A 10,698-nucleotide genomic window follows, 5' to 3' on the forward strand; every position below is an offset into this window, starting at 1 on the left:
AGTGACAAGGATTTGCCAAGTCTCCCTGGCAGTGGCCACGTGTGCGAGGGCGGAGCTCTTGTCACGTGGCTGCCCTCTGCCTGCCATTCAGCCCAGCCGCCTGAGCTCCTGGCCTTCAGGGTCCGCTGTAGGCGGGCTGCATCCCACATACACACCTTCTGTTTTTCCAAATACTTTGGCAGCAGCAGACATGGGGGTGGCCAGTGAGGGGGGGGAGCTGCAGTAAGCCTGCCTTCATTACGGAGGAAATAAACACATCAAGAGTGATTTTCCTGTCAGGAAGAAATTAATTTCTAAATGAAATAATGAGTTTCCTGATAGTCATTTGCAAGGCTTGGGACCTCGGAGCCGGGCCCTCTCCCTCTCTCTGTTCACTCCCCCTCAACCAGCTGATTAGCTTGCTCTGCCTTGTCTGTGGATTAATGCCCCTTTCCCTGGCTGAGCTCGCCCTGGTGACACATGAGCCCTTCTCGGTCTGAGAAATGGGATAATGAGACGTCCAATTAAGGTGAGGTTCCGTGAGCGCTGGCTCCAGAAACACAGCCTGGCTGCGGGAGAGGGCTTTCAACTGGCTTGAGACAAGGAACAGATGACTTTGGGGACCACAGTCCTGAACGCGCCGTTCTCAGGGCAGCTCTGGATGGGCACAGCTGTGAGGCAAACCAAAAGTGGCTCCCTGGCCCCTGGCAAGCGAGGGAGAGGACCTGGTGAGGCATCCTCGGAGAATTAGGGTCACCTGGGTAACTAGATATCTTACTGCTGTGTACCCTGCCACTGCTTACCTTTCAGACTGCTGCTGGCCCTGCCACTGAGGCCACATGGAGTGGGGAGTGAGCTGGGTGGCTCTCAAGGCAGGAGGAGTACCCCTCGCCCAAAAAAAGTAGAGACAGAAGAGCTGCATCCATAATAAAAGTAACGATGGTCATCTATCTTTCATTTAGGGTTAAGTGTTTGAAATGTATTATTCATCTAATTTTCCTTAAAAATACACGTCTATTATCTCCACTTTTGTTATATATTTTTAAAATATTTAGATACATTTATTACCTCCACATGAGGAACCTGAAACTGAAGGTAAAGTGACTTTCAGAGGCCACAAAATAACAAGTGGGGACGTAAGATCTGAACCTAGAACAAGTTGGAGTCTTAAGTCCCAACTCTTAACCTCTGTGCTACACTGCTACCGACTCTTAGGAACCAAAGCCCAAATCAGAATGGCAATTACCCAGGGGCCACTGGCTCCAGGAATGGAAGGCTCAATCAAGGGGAGTCTGGAATTCTGGGGCAAGAAATGTACCCCTGAGCCTGGGGCAGAAGGCTGACCTCCAGTCTCTTTGAAGGTCACCAGGCTAAAAGCCAGGAAAACAGATCCCACATGACACCCTTCCTGGTCATTCAACCCCAAGAGAGGGTTTCCTGGATTCACAAAGGTGGAACTGTCAACCTGGGAGGCAATCTGAACTACCCAAGATTACCCAACTAGAACAGCCCAGTAGCCCAGCATCCCCTTTCCTCCACAGCAGACCTCTTCCTGGGAGAGCCAAAAGATAACATCACCACTAAAAGCCTCTCAGGGCTTCATGCAGCCTTTCATAAAACAAGACCCACAGTCTAGTGACGGATTTCACACTCTTTATTCAAAATCGATCTTAAACAGAGCCTATTTACCAGGAGTCCTTGTGGATTATCCCCATGGGTGGATAATTTAATAAGCCCATGTATGAGTTTCCTATTGCTGCCGTAACAGATTTATCACAAAGTGGCTTAAAACAATGTAAATATATCCTCTTAATTTCTAGTCTAGAATCCATTTCACTGGGCTAAGTCAAGATGCCAGCAGGGCTGGCTCCTTCTGGAGACTCTAGGGGAGAATCAGTTGCCTTTTTCCCACTTGCAAAGGCAGCTTAATATGTCCAGACAAAACTCTAATCCAAAAAGATACATGTACCCACTACGTCCACAGCAGCACTACTGGCAATAGCCAAGACATGGAAACAACCTAAATGTCCATCAACAGGTGAATGGATGAAGATGTGGATATCATATGATATCACTTATATGTGGAATCTAAAAAAAAAAAAATGATACAAATGAACCTATCCACGAAGCAGAAACAGATTCACAGACATAGAGAATGGACTGGTGGTTGCCAAGGGGGAGGGGGTTGGGGAGGGATGGAGTGGGAGGTCGGAACCAGCAGATGCAAACTTTTATATACAGGATGGATAAACAACAAGGTCCTACTGTAGAGCACAGGGAACTATATTCAATATCCTGTGATAAACCATAATTGAAAAGAATATTTTTTAAAAAGATGTATATATATATATATATATATATATGTATTTATGTATACCTGAATCGCTTTGCTGTACAGCAGAGACTAACGCAACACTGTAAATCGACTCTACTTCAAGAGAAAATGAAATAAAGATAAAGGCAGCCTGCATCCCTTGGCTCACAGCTCCTTCCTCCGTCTTCAAAGCCAGCAGCAGAGCATCTCACTCCCACGGTCACATTGCCTCTTCCTCCTACAGTCAGATCTCCCCCTGCCTCCCTCTTATAAGGACACTTGTGATTACCTTTTGGGTCCAGGTGGGTCCCCATCTCAAGATTCCTAACTTAACCACATCCGCGAAGTCCCTTTTGCCATATAAAGTAACGTGCACAGGCGCTAGGGATTAGGACCTGGCTACCTCTGTGGGCTATTATTCAGCCCACCACGGCTTATCCACAGTGAGGGGAAGGCAGGGCTCAGAACCTTCCAGACAACCTTCATAGGGCAACTGGGTTAATATTAAAATGACTGAGTTTGCCTCAAGTAAAGACAGGCAGGAGAGGAAATAGGAAACAGATGACGACCGAGAATGAACCAAGACGACTAGCCTCGTGTTGAACCAAGCATGGATGCCCACCCTTTCGGAGGCCTCAGACACCCCTCCCTCTGGGAATAGAAGGAAAAGTTGGACCTTCTCCTCAAAAAATGCACAGACCCCCAAACATACCATTCAGTATATAATTTTTGATGTTTCGCAGACCCACTGCAGCCCATCAAGGCTAAATATTTGCTGTGTACAGTCAAAGCAGACCTAACAGACTCAACTGGGTGTTCAGGTCTGAGTCTTACATCCCTAAGTCACTCCTCCTTAGCTCACTCTGTTTATGTGCTGACCCTGTCCTGGGTAGCTGGGGTTGGCACACTAACCAAAACTAGCCGTCAAGCAAGTGATGTCTTAGGGCCTCCGCTGGTAAAGGCTCAAACTAGAATACACCACCAAAAACAACAAAACAAAACTAACAAAGAGATTCTGGAAAATCTAGCTTCACTCATAAAAGTTCAATTTTCATAAGCGGTACAATGAAAATTTATACATTTGAGTGGTTGGGGGGATTTTATTTTCAGAATCCACCATGCTAGATAATAATCAGACACCTAGGATAAATAAAAAATATATGTACATTATGAGAAAAAGAACCCAATAGGGAAAAAAATGGGCAAAGACATGAACAGATAGTTCAAAAGACAGACTAAATAGGGCTCAATGTCATTAGTCATCAGGGAAAGGCAAATTAAATCCAGGCTATAACATTACACATCACCCAAATGCTCAGAGTAACAAAGAGAGATGGTTCTCTCTCTGAGAGAGTGTTGGCTAGGATGTGATGCAAGAGGAACTCTCACATGATTCTGCAAGGGGAGAGGTGTACATTAGTACTCAACTAAAGCTGAACATATGCATGCTGTATAATCCAGTAATTCACACAAAAATATAGTTAATCAAGATATATATAAGAATGTTAATAACAGCACCATTACTTTTTACTTTTCTTAAATTGTGGTAGAATGTACATAAAATTGACTTATCCATTTTTAAGTGTGCAGTTTGGTGGCATTAAGCATGTACATATTATTGTGCAACCACTACCATCATTCATCTCTAGAACATTTTTCATCCTCCCAAACTGAAACTCTGTACCCAAATAACTCCCCATTTCTTCCTCTCTCAGCCTCTAGCAACCACCATTCTACTTTCTGTCTCTATGAATTTGACTACTCTTGGTGCCTCACATAAGTAGAATCATACAGTATTTGTTCTTTCGTGACTGGCTTTTTGCACTTAGCATAATGTTTTCAAGGTTTATGTGTCAGACTTTTCATACTTTTTAAGGCTGAATAATATTCCATTGTCTGCATGTACCACATTTTCTTTATCCCTTCATCCATCGGTGGACATCTGGGTTGCTTCTGCCTTTTGGCTATTACGAGCAATGATGCTATGAACATGAGTGTACAGAAATATCTGTTTTGTTCTCTGCTTTCAATTCTTTGGGGTATATATCCAAAAACAGAATTACTGGATCATGTAGTAATTCCATTTTTAATTTTTTGAGGAATCTTAGTATTGTTTTTCATAGTGGAAGCACCATTTTATCTTCCTACCACCAAAAGGATTCCAATTTTTCCACATTCCAACACTTGTTATTTTCTGTTTTTTTCTTAGTATAGCCACATCCTAATGAGTATGAAGTATATGTCATTGCAGTTTTGATTTGCATTTCCCTAATGGTTAATGATGTTGAGCATCTTTCATGTGTTTATCGGCCATTTGTATATCTTCTTTGAAGAAATGTCTATTCAAGTCCTTTGCCCATTTGTTAATTGAGTTGTTTGGGTTTTTGTTGTTGAATTGTAGGAGTTCTTTATATATTCTGGATATCTGGATATTAACCCCTGAGCAGATATATAATATGAAAATATTTTCTCCCATTCCATGTGTTGCCTTTTCACTCTGTTGATAGTGTCCTTAGATACACAAAAGTTTAAAATTTTAATTTAGTCCAGTTTATCTATTTTTTTCTTTTGTTGCCTGTGCTTTTGGCGTCATATCCAAGAAATCATTGCTAAATCCAACGTTATGAAGTTTCCCCCTACATTTTCTTTGAAGAGTTTTATGGTTTTAGCTCTTACATTTAGGTCTTTAGTCCATTTGAGTTAATTTTTGTACATGGTGTAAGGCAAGCATCAACTTCATTCTTTTCAATGTGTATATCTAGTTTTCCCAGTACCACTTGTTGAAAGACTACCCTTTCCCTGTTGAATGGTCTCTTCTCGAAAATCATTTGACCATATATGCAAGGGTTTATTTCTGGGGGTTTTGTTCTATTCCATTGTTCTATATGTCTGTCAACAGCACCATTTTTAATAGCCTAAAAGTAGAAACTAGCCAAACTTCCATCAGTAGCGGAATAAATACATAGTGAGATAATTGTACTGTGGGAATACTATACAGAAATGAGAGTAAAAGATTTATAACTAGTAACACTAGTAACTAGTGTTTGTGAGAATGAATCTCACAAACATATGTTGAACAAAAACAAAAAAGCCAGACACAAAAGAATACTTTATGATTTCATTTACGTAAATTACAAAAGCAGGCAAGTCTAACGCTTCTAGAAGTCAGGATAGTCACTACTCCTAGAGGAAGAAAGGAGTGACAGGAAGGGCGTGTGGCAAGGACAGGAGGGGCTTCTGAGCTGGGGGTGATGTTACATTTCCTGATCTGAGCGCTAGTTTCCTGAGTTTACTGAATTAGTAAAATTCATGGAACCATACATCTATAATTTGTGGATTTTTCTGAATTATATCGCAATAAAAAAAGTTTCTTTTTAAACATGTATTCTATAGGCATAAAGCCTAGGAAATATTATTTCACTGCCAAGAACCACTGTCACAGCCTTTGGTCTATCAAGCAGCTAAGCCAATCAGAACTCAGCAATGCCCAGCCTGTTCCAATCACATACACGGAGTAGTGGTCAGCTGAAAACAGCTTATGAAGTTCCCAGCATCAGCTACTACGGTTCGTGTTCTGAGTTCATAAAACCGATATCAACCAAGTGCATTATCCATGATGTGTCTAATAATAAAACAATAAGATCATACCTGTTGCTAATACGTCTACGACTGGGAGACAGCATGACAAGGGCAGACAATTAAATCAGGATACACAGCAAGTTAATCCTGCGAGACTTGGGAAGAATGAGACGTGCCTCATCTCTTACTGTCACCAGGAGCCTTGTGAGTCATTCCAAAGCCCTGCTGGCCACAGGAGCCTCAGGAAAGATGTTTTCAACCTGTTTTGCCCCTTTGTACTGCTTCATGCAAGGCTGTGTTGCCTTTGCTCCCCTCATGCCTTTCAAATGATTCCCTCTGTCGCCTGTGAGCACTCATCATGTGCCAAACCCTGGGCTGAACACTCCCTGTATCATCTCCTCTACATCTGCACAAGCACCCTGGAGGTGAGGACTACACTACCCTCATTCAAAGGGAAGAAGACGGAGGCTTGAAAAATGTAAACCCCTGAGGGAGGCTGTGCATATGTGGCGGTACACGGGAAATCTGTTCCTTGCTCTCAATTGTGCTGTAAACCTAAAACTGCTCTAAAAAATAAAGTCTTTTAAAAAACACATAAGCATCTTTCCCAAGCATAAGCAGTAAGTGGCAAATGTGGATTCAGAATGAGGCTCTCAGACTCCATACCCTGCCTCTTACCCACAATCCCATAGCGCCTCTGTATCCTGATCTGTCCCCAGCCACAAAGAGCTTGGAGCCTTGCTGAGAAAATAAGACCTATCAGGACAAAAGGAGAACGCCCAGTACCCTCAGTGATCAGGGGGCACCTGCTGTCTTACCCACCAAGCAGGGACTGTGTACTCTTTATTCAGAGTCCTCATGCAGAGGACCAGAGCACAGAGTAAGCCTAGCAGAGTAGGTGCTTCATAAGTGTCTGTTGACTGAGGGGGAGAGAGGGAGGAACTGTTCCTTTGACAGGAGACCATAGAACAGTCTAGAAGCCATCACCACTCTCAGAACCCCACAGGGCTGGAGAGTCACAGTCCCCACCCACCCAAATATAGGAAGTCAAAAGCGGAGTTTAGGGGGTAGCTTGGTGCAATTCAGATCCTGCCTTTATTTAAAATTTCGATATTTTGCTCAACACGATCTTTTTCTCTAATTTTGATTTTTTTAAATATTGCTTTAAAATATTACTCTTCTTGATTTTTGAGTCTTTTGGCACCGCCTTACATTTCGCTCCGGAGGCAAGTGCCACTCTCCCCTCATCCCAGCGCTGCACCATCTTCACACTTGAAGAGAAAGCCACACTCAGGGCACAGCAGTCCTGTGAGTGCAAGCAGCGGACTCTCAGTCCACAACCACAGAGTTTGTGCCCGGACTATTCCAGCTCCGCCATCCCCAAGCAGTGCAAATGCGTGTGTTGGCAGCTCCTAACCACACTGGAGGACAATTTGAACAATGTTTCGGTCTTTAATTAAATTTCAAGAACACCCGTTTCATCAGGTTATAAATTCCAAGTGAACTTTAAGAGGCATCTGTTTAGCACACAGAGCTTTTATTTTCTTGGCTGTAACCACAGCAACATTTTTGCTTGATTATCCGTCCTTCATTCCTGCCACACACACCCCACCCTCTTCGCCCGCCTTTGGTGGCCACAGGGAGCTTATGGTGGCTTTCACACTCCCCATTCAGCTCTCCGGCTGGCACAATAGCAGCACAACAGCATTTCGTGCTGTTGATTTGCCTTTTCCCGATGGCTCACCTAAAATTGGGATACTTGTACAAGAAAGCACAGTGCTGTAAATGGAACTTCCTTCACTACCTAAAGCCGAAGAACTCAGATGCCCCTTTTTTCAGCATCTCCAGCACATAATTCAAGCCCTAGGCTGGCTGCCTCACATGTTTGTGCCCCTCTCTGAGCTTCAGTTCCCTGCTCTGTGAAAGGAGGTGATGACAGTCACCCCCCAGCGCTGTAAGGATTAGGGGACTTTCTCTGAGGTCACACATCTAGTAAAGCAGGGGTCACCAACCCCCAGGCCACGGACCTGTCAGGAACCAGGCCGCACAACAGGAGGTGAGCTGCGGGAGCGAAGCTTCATCTGTATTTACAACCTCTCCCCATCGCTCGCATTACCGCCTGAGCTCCGCTTCCTGTCAGATCAGCGGCGGCATTAGATTCTCATGGGAGCCCGAACCCTACTGTGAACTGCACATGTGAGGGATCTAGGTTGCACACTGCTTGTGAGAATCTAATGCCTGATGATCTGAGGGGGAGCTGAGGCGGTGATGCTAGCGCTGGGGAGTGGCTGCAAATACAGATTATCGAAGAAACCGCCTGTTAGGAACCGGGCCACACAGCAGGAGGTGAGCAGTGGGCAAGTGGAGCTTCATCTGTATCTACAGCCGCTTCGCATAGCTTCCTGCCTGAGCTCCACCTCCTGTCAGATAGGGGGCGGCATTAGATTCTCACAGGAGCTCGAACCCTACTGTGAACTGCGCATGCGAGGGATCTAGGTTGCGCACTCCTTATGAGAATCTAATGCCTGATTATCTGAGATGGAGCTGAGGCCGTGATGCAAGCGCTGGGGAGTGGCTGCAAATACAGATTATCGTTAGCAGAGAGGTTTCACAGCATGGAGACCATGATAAATCAATTGCTTGCAGACTCATATCAAAACCCTGTCAGTGAGTGGCAAGTGAAAACAAGCTCAGGGCTCCCATTGATTCTGCATTATGGTGAGTTGTAGAATTATTTCATTATATATTACAATGTAATAATAATAGAAATAAAGGGCACAATAAATGTAGTGCACTTGAATCACCCTGAAACCATCCCCCACCCCCTGCCCAGTCCATGGAAAAACTGTCTTCCACAAAACCAGTCCCTGGTGCCAAAAAGGTTGGGGACCATTGTAGTAAAGGGTAGAGTAGGGAAGGCCTAGAAGCCAGCCCTTCAGATTCCAAAATCTGCCCACCTCACCGACTTCTGGTTCTAGGACCCCAAAGTGACTCTATTAAGGGTCACCTAGGGGTAAAGCAAGGAACACATGTCAAAAATGGCAGTAGTGAGGATGAAAAACTTAAAAAATACCGTCACCTGCATGAAGGCTTGATTGGGAGGGTGGGAGAGTCGTCGTAAAACCGTCCCCATCTGAGCTAGGGTTAAGCCCAGACAGAAGTTGGGAGATAGGCTGGGTGACGGTAATGACACTGGGGTTGCTGTCAAGCACACTCTACACTGACTTGCCTAACTTCTCTATGCCTCGGTTTCCTCTTTTAGAAAATGAGAAAGTAGCATCCAACTCACGGGCTTGAAGTGATTTAGAAGAATTAATGTAAAATGTTTAGACTAGGGCCTGAGATATAGTAAGAGCTCAATAAGTGTTAAATTATTATTACTATTATTGTTGTTGCTAAGTACCATATAAAGTGCTTTTGCCACGCCATCCCCCCTTCCTACCATCTCCAACATAACGTTTCAAACTCCTGGTGGTTTGGGCCATCATCACTCACATCCACCGTGTGCTCTTCTGTACAGTGTGGGCTTGCCTTCCCTCATGCCATCAGGTCCCCCAGGTGCCCTCTGCTACCCAGCACTTCAAGAGCACACTTGAGGCTGTCACCTCTGTCAAGGCTTCCCCGACCACTCCCGTCCTCGGTGACCTCCCTGTCCTCTGTAGCCTGGCCAACACATGCTGCCTTGTTTCCCCATTCACACGACACATCTGAAGGCACCCTGGCCTTGCCTATCCTTCCGCTGATGGAGACAGACCGTGGACCATCCCAGGGCCTGTGCTCAGAGCCCAGCTCAGCCCTGCCCAGTCCCGATGCTTGTTCATTCATACCTTCCTCAGATATCTATGTGTGCTTTGTGCTAGAACATGAGGCTACAGCAATGAGCAAAGCAGAGGCAGAACCTGTCCTCGTGGAAGATGATAACACACAGGTTATTAGAGAAATAACTATATAATTCCAAACCGTGATCAATGCAATGAAGAAAAATAAGAGTAAATGAACTATCTGGAGATGGATAAGTATCCTCCGGCTCAACATCAACTTAAAACTGAGGACCTTTCACAACCTCGTCCTTTTCTAACAATCACTTTACTTGACACATCATAACACTATCATCTCTAAGCACAAAATCCCCAAATCATTGAGGTAGGAAGAAACCAAATGGGCCTTCACGATTTTTCCTTGCCTTGGCAGAGGGCTGGCTTGCTCTGTGGCACAGAAGTTCCAGGCCCAGGCTCTGGGGCCTCTCGGTTTGGCACTGGCCTCTGGTTTGCAACTGAGCCTCAGGGCGGAAGCAACTCATTTGGAATTCTGGCAAGGCCTCCAGGAGGAAGCAGCATTCAGATTCCCTTCAACTAATTTTTTTTCCAAGCATAAACAGCGATTGGGTTTTTAAAAGCCACCAAAGCAAGAGAATGGTGAAAAATAAGATGCTGCAAGCAGGAAATGATAGCTAAAACCCATGCCTGGGGTCCGACCTGTGCAAACATCCAGCCAATTGTTAGTTCTAAATCTGAATGGAGTTTTCCAGGTGCTTTCAGGGGATCACAGGATTTTATTTTTCTATCAGAGCACTCTCTAAAGGGATTTTGGACTAAGCCTGGCAATTCTCCCCTTTCTTTCCTGGAATAGAAGGCAGCCAACTTTCTCTCACCTTCAGTCTTAAGTCTAACTTGAAGAGTCCACTCATTCATTCTGGTTGCCTTTCTAGGGCCTGCAATTACTGTGTGTATGGAGGCCACCGCCGACCCTCCTCTACCAAGCCAGCCATGCTTATGCTGGGAAGGGCTCATTTCCCACTCAGCCTGTCCGCCTGCAGTGATTCCTGC

The sequence above is a fragment of the Lipotes vexillifer genome, unplaced genomic scaffold (assembly GCF_000442215.2).
Source record: "Lipotes vexillifer unplaced genomic scaffold, Lipotes_vexillifer_v1.1 scaffold240, whole genome shotgun sequence".
Lineage (NCBI taxonomy): Eukaryota > Metazoa > Chordata > Mammalia > Artiodactyla > Lipotidae > Lipotes > Lipotes vexillifer.